General features: G+C 44.0%; 1 protein-coding gene and 1 long non-coding RNA gene across 6 annotated transcripts in view; one reads left to right on the plus strand and one right to left on the minus strand.

Moving 5' to 3' along the window:
* Positions 1–14,046, minus strand: part of ESRRG (estrogen related receptor gamma) — a 540,935-nt gene that overhangs the window by 509,988 nt on the left and 16,901 nt on the right. The window contains exon 1 of one of the 4 annotated variants that reach the window (XM_014580754.4): positions 1,564–1,701. The exons of 2 other annotated variants lie outside the window; for them this stretch is intronic. The gene's annotated coding sequence lies outside the window, so the exon portion shown is untranslated. Of the gene's footprint in view, positions 1–1,563; positions 1,702–14,046 lie in introns of those variants that run through there. One more of the 4 variants, XM_075925199.2, reaches the window with a different exon arrangement.
* Positions 1,722–14,046, plus strand: part of LOC142828023 (uncharacterized) — a 42,986-nt gene continuing 30,661 nt past the window's right edge. The window contains exon 1 of one of the 2 annotated variants that reach the window (XR_012902931.2): positions 1,722–2,030. This is a non-coding gene — a long non-coding RNA (uncharacterized LOC142828023). The remainder of the gene's footprint in view (positions 2,031–14,046) is intronic. The other variant, XR_016349257.1, reaches the window with a different exon arrangement.

The following is a 14,046-nucleotide window of genomic DNA, read 5'->3' on the forward strand; positions in this document are numbered from 1 at the left end:
TTATTTGAAGGGCATTCAAATTTCCCTCCCTCTCTCAGACTGTGAAACTGTCTTAATGTTTATGTTTTGTTAAAGTCCCTGTTAACTACATCAAAATGACACAGTTAGGGATAAAAATCACAATAAAAGGAATCGAGGCCCTCAGTTCCATCTTCTCCACACCCCTCCCCCCACTTTCCTCCCTTACTTTACTTTTCTTTTCAAATTCTACTCATTTCTATTTGCCGCTTTCATTAATCCGATCATGTCTGAAATGCATTCCTCCTGTGTGATTTGTAGGTGCCTGTGAAATCTTTTAACTACAGCACACCAAGCAGTTAGAAAACTGCTCCTGCAACACTTCAAAATATATCTTCAGACCACTTTATTTTTCATAGCATTAAGTAAGGTTCAGTTAAAAAAAAAAACCTGTCAGGCAGGTCACATTTAGACCGCAATATGAGATCACTTCTCTAAAACTCCTCCAGATTGGAGCTGGGGTTCCACCAAGACCAGCATTCCATCCCACATGCTACATCTTTCCCCCACCCCCCAATTTTGTTTGCAAATGACTTGCCTTCTTTGTGTGTATGGATGGCAGCGTGTGTCAGATTGCATGTCCACTGATTCTGGTAGGACCACCGAGAGCAAACGTGCTTTTCCTAGCCAAGCCGCCCCATGTGTCAAATTCACAGCCTCACTGAAGCAACCAGGTTACAGGCAGAAATAAATGCATGCATAATAAATAACAACAACAGTAATTCCCCCAGCGCAGTGACATTATACAGGGCTTCCACCAGGCCTGTTTGGCTCTTGTGAATCACTCATGGAAATGTTTAAGGAAGAAGAAAGGCAGGGAGAGAGGAAAGGGAGCTTCTCTCCCTGCCTGGATCGGTCGCTCTCCCTCTGGGAGCCTTACGGAGGTTAATCTAGGGGGAACCACTGCGCCGTTTGGGGCCCATTGGGGCTGCTCTGGCAACCAGGAGGCGAAACAGCAAAGCAGCAGCTCAGAGCTGGAAAGCCCGGGCACCGCGGAACTTCTGAGCTCCCTGAGAGAGGAGCTAAGAAAAGGCTGGGAGACACACTTAAGGCAGCAGCAGCGGCCACCCCACACAGTGACAACAGCTGGAAAGTCAAGTCCCCCTACCCTTTTGCAGAAGCAGAAACCAGCCCAAGGACCCTGTCCCCTAACTCTGGCTCGTTACAACCTTGTCACTTTCACAGTACTCTTCATCCTTTAGAAAGAAAGGGAGGAGGGGGGAGGGAGAGAACAGGACAAAACCTGCTGGGTGTAGATCTGTCAGCAGGGAAAAAATACCAAGATATATTTTTTCTTTTTTTCAAAAACCCGCCAAAGAGCTGCAAATCGATCATCCCTGGGGCCTGCGCTTCGCTGTGTGGTTTTTATTGCGTTTTCTGTTTTTAAGGGACGGACTCTAAGCAAGTGAAATTGACAAGGTCTGAAGGTGGAAGGGGGGGAGGTAACAGAGCCCCTATCAGCTGCTAGTCTCGAATCAAAAGCATGCCCCAGATGCAATGTCAGTCTGCAGATGTGCATGATGGAAAGGTGCGGACTCGCTTTACCTGGTCAGGTCAGAACCGCAGGCAGGTTAATCAGGTGAGTCGTCGGGGATTTTAAAGAAGCCGAAGCCGGTTTCTTTGCTAGGAAAGTCTACAACACCATGCAGGGACATTGCAAAATCTTTACACACGCCTCCTTTAACTGGGCTCCCGCGACCTCAGCCGGCGAAGGGGGGACGCTTAGCCGAGGCAGGCCGAGGCCACCTCCCCATGCCCTTGTCAGGGGACCAGGGGGCTGCCCCGCCGCACCGGGGCCATCCAAGCGGCTGCTCTGCACCGGCCGAGGCGGGTTCGAAAGGGGATCAAGGGAGCTGCAGGTCCGCGGAGGATGCGGAGGCCTCCCTCGTTCCTTGGTAGAGTCGATCCGCACTCAGTCTGACCCAGGACGTCACTCTGCCTGTCTGTTTTCTCAATGATAACTTGGCAGGAGAAGGGGGAAGCTGCCAGGTTTTCCCTGGGCGCGTTACCTGGTATGTGCACATTTCTTTGCATGCATTTGGGGGGAAATCGACCCTTTGTGTACGATACATCCTGGTGGCGCTCCTGATGGGTCGGCTCTGCCGTATTCGCCTTGATGGAGCCGCTGTGCCTGTTTTTCGCTGCTGCTGCTGCTGCTAAAGGATCTAAGCATGCGTTCATCTTTTTGTCTTTCATTTTACCTTCAGTGTGACAGTCAGGGCCAAGGGGTCCTTTCTGGTCATCGCCAGGTCCCAGCTGGAATAAACGGGGCTGGGGGGGGACAACCCTCAGCCAGCTCGGATGCTGGGTAGTAAATCCCCCCCCCCCCCCCGCAAGAAACGGGGCATTTCTTCCACTCACACACATCAAAACAAACCATTTTCTAAACCATCAGAGGCCGAAGGGATTCGGAAAGAGCCGCAGAAATGCGAGGTGAATCTAGAGAGTCCAATAATGTTTTTGCTTTGCACTTGCTGAGATGCCTTTAACAGGCAGGCAGTGCATAGGCCTTGCACATGGGTTATTTCTGTATCTCAGAAATTTGCCTTAAAACCCCTTGGGAGGAAGGGAGGGGGGGAAACCCCCAGCTGAGTGTATCCATATGGTATAGTATTAAATTTAGGGATTGACTAGTGTTCATTTTAGAGTGAACACAGCAGGGCAGAAAGAAAGGTCTAGCCAGGACTTGTAAAATTCACCAGCTCAATGAAGTATTTTCTTTTTTACAAAAAAGCCTTGAACATTTTTATCAAATATTATTATTTAAAATTATCTTTCTCTACATCTGCTGTAAAGCTTCTAGTATATTTACTGTTGAAAATGTAATAACATGTTTATATATAAATATAGACAGAGTTTAATCCTGCAACTCCCATTAAAGTCAATTTGCTTGCACTGCACATATGTACTTGTTTTAAAAAAAAAAATCTACTTAAATCAGTTTAGCATTTGCCTTAATGCACATACTTTGTGAAGTCTGGATGGATTAAAGTTGCAGCAAGAAGCTTAGCTTTTCATTTTCTGGCTTTTGTAAGTTTTAGGCCGCATCCTGAAAATACTCAGGCTGTGTCTACACTACAGTGATTATACCAGTGTAACTATGTCAGTGAAGCTATGCCAGCATGACCCTGTAATGTAGATGCAGCTTACAGTGACACATGGGGAGGGGGATCTATTGGTGTAGGAACGTCATCCCTCAACTGATGTTAACTGCATAAACAGTAGCATTCTTCTGTCAATATACCTGCTTGTACACTGGGAGCTAGGTAAGCATAATTATATTAGGTGCTTGGATATCCCTAACTAAGGTAGGCCAAAATAGTGTCACCTAAACTATGTTGACATTTAGCTACTGCTTTTATTAAAGAGACCATGTGTGCGCATACTTGGCTTCCTGTGTCAGTGGTGTGCAACCTCACCAGGAGCACTTGTATCGATTGTATTATTAGTGTCAGGCATTGTGGGAGGGCTTCTGGAGACTATTAACAGTCAACATAAGCAACCCAGTGTGTAAACTGTCACTGTGTTGAGTCAACCTAATTACCTCCACTGTGACCCTGTGCTAATCAGGAAGATGGTGTTACCAAATTGATGTAAAGAGGCACTTATGTCAGCTTAAATCAAATGCAAGTGATGACTCTTTTGTAGCTAGGTGGAGGCAAGGCAGTTTACATCGACCTAACCCTGTAATGCACACAATGCCCTAGTTATGTCAACCTAACTTTTATGGGTAGACCAACTTGACACACAAGTAGTTACACTGAACTCAAGCAATTTCTGACATCTGGGAAGATACTCACAGGCTTAAGTTTTTGCAGGGCTGGCACTGAGTTTGCAGTCTCAGCAGTAACTTAGTTTTTTGCACTGTAGAACTAAAGACTAATAATTTGACATGCACATATATTTTAAATACCAAAAACTGCAATAATGTACATTAAACCTGCACATTTGAATTTCAGAAGTTGAGAGAATGCAAAAATTAAGGGCCTATAGCAAAGTTAACTGCTAATTTGAACCTTCTTGTATGTTTTCTTAACTTATTTTTAATAATAAATCATAATATGATAAGTTACACATTTACCAAGAAAAACAGGAATCGCAAATATTACATGAGTGCAATATGGCTGATGAAACGTTACAGTTGGAATTTTACCTTTTGCATTTCCTATGATTTCAGCTATTGCAACTGTAACATTAGATTAACAATCTTTTTCAATTTAATTTCCCAGGTTTTTTATATGTAGAGAAAAAAAGGAAAGATTGTCTGTGCTTAATGTTATTAGCACATAAATGATCCTAATTGGGTGTTGGCATTCACACTTTATTGAGACGATGGGGTCAAACAGAGGTAAATTCCCACTTTTCTTGCTGCTGTTGTTTGACTGGACAATTTTCTGCAAGGCTGGGTTAATAGGGCAACACCATTTTGATTTACATTGTGATGTCTATATCTTTCAATTTGAAAGAAAGTTGGGGGATAAATGAAAGCATTGGACTTTCAGAATATGGAAGAGTAGAGGCAGACTCTAGAATTGCAGGATCTGTTTTTTTGTTTGTTTGATAGTTTTTTGTTTTTAGAAGCATTTTGTTGGTGTATTGAAATAAGACTTATACACTCTCCTGCATGTAATATTTCTTGGAGGAACAGAATGCATTGCCTGAAGGACTGGAATATACTGCATACTTAGTTACAGTGTGCCATTGTTTTTTAAGCAGCACTTTCTGTTGATTGCAAAGGAGTTACCTTAACAACTAAGGGCATGATATGGCTGCCAGACACATAAATTGCAATTGCTCAACACCTCTCATTGTCTGGCCTTGTGAGAGGAAAGGATTGAGGTTGTGGGAATGATTATTTACACATTAATTTTTAAATGTAGTATCTTTAAATAAAATCCTTGTATTAAAAATATATTATCTTTCAATAAAATAAATGAGTAATTAGGTCTTGCCTAAACTAAAACACAGAAATCAGTTTAACTCTGGAAGCGAGAGCTATAGGCCTAAGCTCAGCCTTACTGAAATCAGCTTGCGTTGTGCCCATTTGCAGAATAGTTAACTATAGCAGTGATAGAGCAACCTGCAGGCCACATGCGGCCTGCGAGACATTTTGTTGATCCTTGCCCACTCATAAGGTTACCAGATTCCGCTGGTTTCTGTCCACGTAGGGTTTTTTTCTACTGATACTACTAAAGTGACACATACACAGAAAGCAAGAATACATGAAGTAAGGTGCATCCTGATTGCACACAACAATCACTGTGAGAGTCATGAGCTCCCTCTGTACCCAGAACACTGCTGTAGTTCAATCAGCATATCCCACAAACTCTAAATACACAAGCAGAGTTAGCAAAGGTACCCTATCCTGGGAAACCATCTGGATTAACACAATCTCACAGACCAATGAGATGAAAGAAGGCCACTTATGTGGCCCACTCACTAGCCTAGGATGCCCATCACTGGCCTATAGAGTCATACAGCAGACAGTTTACTCAGCAGTCAAAGAAGGCTAGCTTAAAAATGAGTGCTCAAAAAAAAAGGCCTACATCATCTCCACTGTGATTAGAATATGAAGTTATAGTCAACCTTTTTCCACTTAGCCCAGTCCTGTCATCTGTTCACTGGTAAAACTTCAATGGCAGACATTCCTGCACAAGGAAACAATGTAGGACTGTGTCTCAAGGGATACTGCAAAGGTATGTTAGCTCAAAATTTGACTTATTTTATCTGCTTGTGAAGCCTGGTAAATTAATTGCAGACTTTTCTTTCTCAAAATAATGTGGGTTTTTTTTAATCGCTAACAACAGCCATGGATTTGTGATCAACTCAGAAAGAACATGCTCATGTATATTCCAGAAAGGAAAACAATTTAAACAATTAGATTTTAGATTTAGAGTCCATTCTGACTCCTGTTGGAAGTCTAGTAGAAGTTTTATCACTGGGTTTCATTGGAGGCAGTGTAAGAGTTGTAACTGCAAGAATAGCCAATGGGTTATGAGAAACAAAAGCAAAAAACATTTTAAAACAATTAAAATAGATTGGCTATGTCATTTTAAATACTCAGGATTCTTTTTTTTAACTTTATACATTGCTCTATTAAAGAAATAGGTATAACTGAAGCACCATTAAAAGCTTATCACGTTACCTTAAAGAGAAATTTCTAATAGACTTCCACAGAATGGTTTTCAGAATTAATATGGCATTTAGACACACTTTAAGAATAAGAGTCTGATTCAGAACGAATACAGTCCTAAGTCAGGAGGAACGCCACTGGAGTGGAGTATAAAATCAGTGTAAGTGACATTAGAACTGTGTTTCTCAAAGTGGCCTGCGAGGCTCCATGACCACGGCACCGGTAAGTAAACAAACTGGTGAGGCCAGTTAACAGGTTTCTCAAAGTCGTTTTGTGGGCCTCTTTGAGAAATACTTCATTAGAATCAGGCACGTGTAGCATAACTGGTTTATAGAAACATTATGAAAACTAGACTCTAACCAAAATAGCATCCTGTAGTTTAATGCTAAGCAGAATTTTTTTTTCAAAAGTCATCCTGAGGAGAACTGATAGGATTCTTTTTGACAACATATTTTTTTCATCTGGGGAGGAGGAGAGGGAAAAAAAACCACCCCCAAAAACAGGCTCTAGCTGGGTGGATAAGACATTATTTGTGGTGTTGGAGACACAGGTGAAAATCTTAGTTCCAAATCAGGCAGAGCAGGGACCTTAACTAACCCACTTTGGGTTGTGCCCACAAAAGCTCATGATACCATCTACATGTTTTGTTAGTCTTTAAAGTGCTACTAGACTATTTGTTGTTTATTCTGGCAGGGTATGTCTACACTACAGCAGTATTTCAAATTAACTTAATTCAAAATAGTTAATTCAAATTAAGCTAATTCAAACAAACACATCTATACAAAAAAACTATTTCGAAATAGCGTTTTGCTATTTCGAAATAGCGCATCCATACTGAGTGGACCCTGAACCTAAGTTAAGGCTGGTCGGAGCCAGTGCTGGCAGGGCATCAGGTTAGGACTTAGTGTGTGGGGCTGCTGCCTGAGGCTAACTGAGCTCCGTGCTTAAAGGAACCCTACCCCCAACTCGGACAGACAGTTCTCAGGGTTCCCCGCTTGCTTGTCTACCTCGATGAGGGACAGCAAAGCAGTCCTGTCTTGGAGTGCCCTGAATGTCCGCACTCGGGACACCACAGCACTCGGCCACATGGAGCCAGAGCTGCCCCATGGCACGCCGGTGCGTCTTGTGGGATTGTTGCCATCAGCCCAGCTGCACTTGCTGCAGGCTGCCATGCGGAGGGTCCATCGGGGGATTGTCAGGATCCAGGAGGCCCTGAGGGAGAGCATCCACCCCGAGGAGCCCTCAGAGCCTCCCTGGTCCTCCCCACCAGGGGCTCGTGCCCCATTCCTCCCTCATGTCCTTCCACTTACCCTTCCCTAGCCCCCCTTCCTGAAGTAAAAGAAAAGATACGTATGTTCAAAAATAGAAATTGGGTTTATTGAACAAAACTGGGGTGGGGCGGATGAGCCTCTGGGGAGACTGGGAAAAGGAGGTGGGAGAGGGGAAGAGAGAGGGTGGGAGAGGGGTGGGGGAAACCTGGGAGGAGGGAGCTGGAAGGGGGAAGCAAGGGGGAAAATGGGGAGGGGAAGCTCAGGGCTCAGGGTTGGGGGTCTCGCCGGACCAACATGACTTTCATGCAAACCTGCTCCTAGGTTTGCATGTGGCCTTTGGTGGCCAGGCTGGCAGCTATCCTACCATAGACAGCCGCATTCCTCTGTCTAGTGCGAAGATCATGGACGTTGGGGACATCTCCCCCAAACCTGAATAAGGTCCATGATCTCCACCCTGGACCAGGAAGGCGCCCGCCTTCTCCAGCCCCTGTCAGGCTCCTGGGAGCTGGCAGACTGTTCCTGGGGAGCAGTGGAGGGCTGGCTGCCAGTGGCTTGCTGGCTCATGTTTTGGGCCACTGGATCAGGGGCCCCGGTGGGCACTGCTGGCTCTGGGCTGGCAGGCTTGGAGCTGGCACAGGCACTGTGGCCAGGGTCTACCCCTTTAATGGCTCTGGGGCTGGGGGAGAGGAGAGTAAGTTTTCCTGGTTGTGCCCAGAGTGGTCACCAGGGCTCCCTGGGAAGGGCTGGAGGCTCCCTATTTCGAATTAAGTGTCTATACAGCACTTAATTCAAAATAGCTATTTCAAATTTGGTGTTACTCATAAAATGAGGTTTACCAAATTCAAAATAAGGGCTCCACTATTTCAAATTTATTTTGAACTAGCGGTTTGCCTGTGTAGACGCTATTAAAGTTAATTCGAACTAACGGCTGTTATTTCGACTTAAGTTTGTAGTGTAGACATACCCGCATAGTTATCTAACTTGAGTTACAAAAAAAGTGAAAGCTTTGTTATTCAGCACTCATGGGGAATGGGGATTGCCAGTTAATTGAATGTGCCGGATAACAAAGCTTATTGCTCTGGCCCTGGCTGCTGCTGGCAGATCCAGGTCGCAGAAGCTGGAGGCAGGCTGAGGGGGAAGGAGGCACCTACTGATGATGTCATCTAGCAGTGCTGGCTGTCAGAAGCCCGGCAAGGGCAGGCTGGACAGGCAGGAGTCAGGCATGTGTGCGGTATTTTGGCAAGGGTCAATGCTGGTTAACAAAGTTTTCCAGTTAACAGAGTGCCTGATAATAAAGCTTTCACTGTACATATTTTTTTCCTTGTGAAAACACAGTCTATGTGGAGTAGCTGAGCCCCTTATGTATGTTGTGAGAAGAGTCTCTGCTCCGCTTTGATGTTACAATGGGTGAAGACTAGAGCATGGAAAGGGATCCACATTTAAACTGACCAGAGGGCCCCAGGTTCCATGCAAGAGGGAAAAAGGACCTGCAAATGGTACTCTATAAATGATAGGCTTGACTGGTGATCATGGCTTGGCCCTGCACTGAGCTGGGGTGGGGAGAGATTTTCACCTATTCACACTTCTCCCACAAAGAACCTTACTATCTGGAAGGAAATCAGCTTCCGTCCCACTGAGTAGTGAAGGAGAGGTAAAACAGAGGGATCTGAAAAAAAGTATCAGCTGTGTGCTCTGACCTGACTCACAAGACTGATATTTAATACAATAAGAGTTTGGGGCCTACATAAAGTCTGAGGCCATATGAGCTCTCCTGAAAACAACTAAATAGACCCTTGAAAATGTCATGAGGTCACAACATTTAGATTTATTTTAATCTCTGTTCCCAGTGCAGAACCTGTAAGAATCGGAGCCACGTGCAGTTGTAGGGTGTCCATGGGCTCAGGGACAGCCATGTGTATGAACGGGAAATGGCAGAAGAACAAATGGGGAAAACATGGCTGGAATGGACATCAGTAACACCAGGAGCCCACTGAAGATAATGAAATGACAGCACAACAAACCTAGCCAACCACAGTGCATGGTCAATGCAATAAAATAAGTGAATGATCCCCTGTAGGAATAGGCTGGCAATGCCAAGGCGTAACACTTGTCATAACAAACCACCGAGTGCTTGCCTTTTTCATGCTGACAGTGTGAATTACACATTAAATGAGAACAACAGTATTTAGTATTAATGCTAAAGAGTATATTGTTTTAATCTTTGGCCATAACCATCTCTAATAGGAGTTTACACCTGGGCATTGATGAAATCCCTGAGTCATGCAAATGTACTTTGGTTTATAGCTGTAGAGGAGGAGATCCATGTATTTTTAATGATTATGCAGCGTGATCATACCTATAAATCAGAGACAGTGGAATCCCATTTGCTCTTACATACAAACGTATGTATCTTGGCTATAGGACTTCTATACTTGCCCTAATAACAGGCCTGCCAATAGGGGGGCAATGAGGGCAACTGCCCTGGAGCCCAGTGATTCAAATCGGCCTCGGACTCCAGCCACCTTCCTTTCCTCCACTACTGTGGCAGCAGTGGTAGCCAGAGCCCTGCGCCCTTTAAATCGCTGCCGGAGCTCCAGGCAGCGCACGCTGGGCGGAGCTAAGGGCTGGCTGGGGGCAGTGCAGCCCGGGCTGAGCAATGCTGAGGGCTGGCTGGCCTCAGCCCTGCCCCTTCCACTTGAGGCCCTGCCCCTTCCAGGAGCATGGAGCCAGGCCCCACCACCACCACCTTGCCAGTGGCCCAGTAATTCTGTCAGCCCCTGGTGTAATATACTATGTGAAAAATCTGATATGAGACAGATGCCCATAGCAACTATTTATCATAGTACAGAATCAGAGTTGGGGCTCCTATGAAAATACTGGATCCAAGCCTCCTCAGACTGAAAAAGAGGAGTTGGAGCTGAGCGTCACACGTTGGACCCCTCCCTGATCAGACAGAATCTGTTGTTAGAACGGGATAGCTCAGAGAATTTGTAAGGAGATTAGAAGCTACCTCTTTTGATAATGATGAAAGTTTCCAAACTGTCATCAGGAAGTAGTAACACAACATAAACGTCATGGTATTAGCCTCACTCATAGTAGACAATGTCTCCTTTCTCACTTGGCACACCTGGCACCCTTTCCAATATTCATACAGAAGACCAAATTGGTACTGAACCTGATCTGTTTCCATTTCTAGAGATGGTTTCTCGACCTCCAGTTTCTAGAAGTCAATCTGGCACCATTCCCGAACATTACTATTCACTTAAATAGAAAAACAAACTATTAAGATGGATGTTGGTTACAGAGGGCCAGATTTTGGCATCTAGCATTTGGCCTAGGAACGGGACCAGGGCAATGTTCCTTCACCTCACAGGGAGCTCAGGGAGCAATTTTCTCCCTGAACTGCTTGGTGGGCAGCAGGCTTGCTCAGGGCATACCTCGTAATTTGGCCAGCTCATTCCTCAGGCAAGTGCTGAGACCATCATCCCACCCCCTCATGCTTTGGGACATAGTGATGGAGCAGTTTTTGCACTGCCTTTGGTGCAGGAGGGATTGCACTTGTGACAGGGCCTTGTGTGGGTTACCAAGATGTGCACATAGGGTCTGCATATGTGTCTGTCACATAAGGTCCATCGCAGCCTATGGCTCGGTCTCAATCTGGCCCAGGCTGTTGTGCATTATGAAACAACTAGCACAGACTAGCTGTTCTGCATTATGAAACAAAAATACTTCTACAGAACAGAACCAGATATCTATCATGCTATGAATGATATGTGCATCAAAACAGAAAATAAATGGTAGTTAGTGTTGTATTTGCAAGGATGTGTTGTTCTTGTATGTACAGATATAGCACTCCTTGAACATGACTCATTCCCAGTTTAAAACACAGGCCCTTTACAAGCTACCCAGAACTGCTACTCAGAACCAGCTGTTCTGCGTCTTTTGAGCAAGCCCATTATTTCAAAATATAGTTCAAAATAACAGTTCACTATTCCAATGTCCCTGTAATCCTCGTTCCATGAAGGTTAAAGGATGTTTCTCAATAGTGGTTTCTTTCAAAATTAGATCAAAATAAGATACACAATTTGCATAGCTCAAATTGTGTATCTTATTTTGAGTTAAGGGTGCAGCGTAGATGCACCCGCACAGAGTTAGGTGGTCAGGTCATCCACTAGACAACTCACGCAAATTTCCATGACTTCTGTGACTGTCCGCATTGCAAAATAAGGTGCCCTGCTATCCAGCAAAAAGGCCATGTGCAAACAGAGTAGTGGAAAGTTGACCCTAATAAGTAGAACAAAAGTCACTTCTGCTCAGGCAAGCTGTATGACGGCTATATAATATTTTCTATCTTCAGCAAAAGCCCACTGTAAATTTTCAGCCAGTCTTCCTACTCATCCATTAATGTGCACAAAAAACGGTGTTTTGAAGGATTAGCATAGCTACGAATGGCAAATGCTATATGTACATGATTTCCTAACAACAGTCAATTTTACAGATGATGTTTGACTGAGACTCCACAGCAGTGAGACAAGATGGGTGAGGAAATCTCTTTCACTAGACGAAATTCTGATGGCGAAAGAGACAAGCGTTAGTGCTCCACAGAGCTCTTCCTAAGATCCGACCCATCTCTTTCATTAATAGAAGTTGGTCCAGTAAAAGATATGACCTCACCCACCTTGTCTCTCATGTCCTGGGACCAACATGGTTACAGCAACACCACAAACAAACCACTACTGTATTCATCAATTTGGGCTTTAGGCTAGAAACTTCCCATTACAAATTTGCTTTTAGTGCTGATGTGAAATGGTCCATCTCAGTGTATTAGAAGGCTGGGCCTGCTTTCTGCATCACTTGGACTCTAATAAAAATTAATCCTAATAATTTAAAAAGGAAAATAACAGAGAATTAAGTTATTTATCTTGGGAACTTGTGAGAAAAGTAAAAAATGCCTTATTATAAAATAGATTGTAAATATATTTAATCATTAACTAATGAAACACATTCAAAATCCCATGTTCTGTTACACTGAACAAATTTGCAAGGCTGTGTTCATTTATAGAGGAGGCTTGTTCAGAAGCTGGCTAGTCAGGGTGACAGCCTGGGAACCAGATCTGCAGCTGGTGAAAGTTGGCTTAGCTCTAATGAAGTCACTGGAACTGTGCCAATTTATACCAGCTGAGGATCTGGCCATCTGACTGTTTATGGGGAAAAAACGGAAAAGTTGCTGTTTTTGTCCTGGAACCAGGACAATGACGATCATAGAGTGCTAGGAATTATATGAAATGATGGGTAATAAACACTTATGCAGTAGTCAGGGCAGAAGTGAGCACCAATGCACAATCTTTGGCAGATTCTACCACCACATATTTCAGCCCGGCAGCCATATGGAATATTGTTCAACTTGCAAAGAGAAAAGTGCACCCATTTTAGCTGTCCCTATTGTTTCAGAGGTTGGTGCATCATTATTAGTACTGCAGCTGTGTCCTTCCCATCATGAGTAATACAGAAGACTTGATTTTCAGGTTTTAAAAAACCAATAACTCTGATTTTTAGTATATTGGCGTTTGGGGAAGGGTGTTGCATGTGCATGTATAGATGTGAAAGGAAACAGTGGAATTTCAATAAGAATATTGGGAGCTACTGAAGTCATTTCTGGGCAGTGCAAGAGCCTTGTGAGGCTCAGTGATCTGGGGAGCTGAGTGTCCTCAGCTCCAACACTTAAGTGGGAACAGATGGTGCTCAGTATCAGAAGTGAGAAAGTAAAGACAGCAGTTACTTAGCAGCAACTCTCCTCAGTCACAAAGTTCCAGAGAAATGAACTTCCCAGGTCAGATTCTGCTCTCAGGTGTACCAGTGTCAATCCAAAGTAACCCCACTGAAATCAGTGCAACTGCTTCCAAGTTACAGCAACACAGCCAAGAACAGACTTTTGCCCTCTTTGTGAGATTATTATTGATTTGTATTAGGCTAGCACCTTGTGGCCTTATTCTGGATCAGAGCCTCACTTAGCTAGGCACTGTGTAAACTAATGAAAAGACAAGGTATCTGCACCAAAGAGCCCCAGACTAAAACAGGCTGTCACAAGTGAGTGTAACAAACAATAGGATGGCAGGGGGAAAGAATAACTGCAACAGAAACGCTTGGCTACATAAGCGACCTACAACTTGATGTTAATTCTTGGGATGACAAATTGTTTATCTCCTGTCAAGCTGTGTCCACTGGATCCATCATCATAGCATCCAAGGCCTTGTTTAGATTAGACTTGTTGTGCTGATTTAACTAAATTGATTCAAAGTATAACTATACTGCACCTACTTCATTAGGCTGATCAGGAATCAGCTTAGTTAAACAGGTGCAACTTTTCTAGTACATGTCAGATCTGAGTTTTCCCTTCATACAAGATTAGAAAAAAACCCCTCAAGAGCAAACAAGTATCGTTCTCATTAATTTCACTAACCCTGGAAAAAGTGAAGGTAGTTTGTTGTTCAACGCATGAATTTTTACCCTTTTTGTAATTTTACTGCAAAAACCTCACTAATCCACTTTAATAAGACGCATGAACGTGGGGCTAGATTGGTTCAGCCTTCATTTACTGCAAAGAAGAGTAGAGACCCCACCCTC

This window comes from Pelodiscus sinensis, chromosome 3 (genome assembly GCF_052426305.1).
Source record: "Pelodiscus sinensis isolate ZL-2025 chromosome 3, ASM5242630v1, whole genome shotgun sequence".
In the NCBI taxonomy this organism is placed as follows: Eukaryota; Metazoa; Chordata; order Testudines; family Trionychidae; genus Pelodiscus; species Pelodiscus sinensis.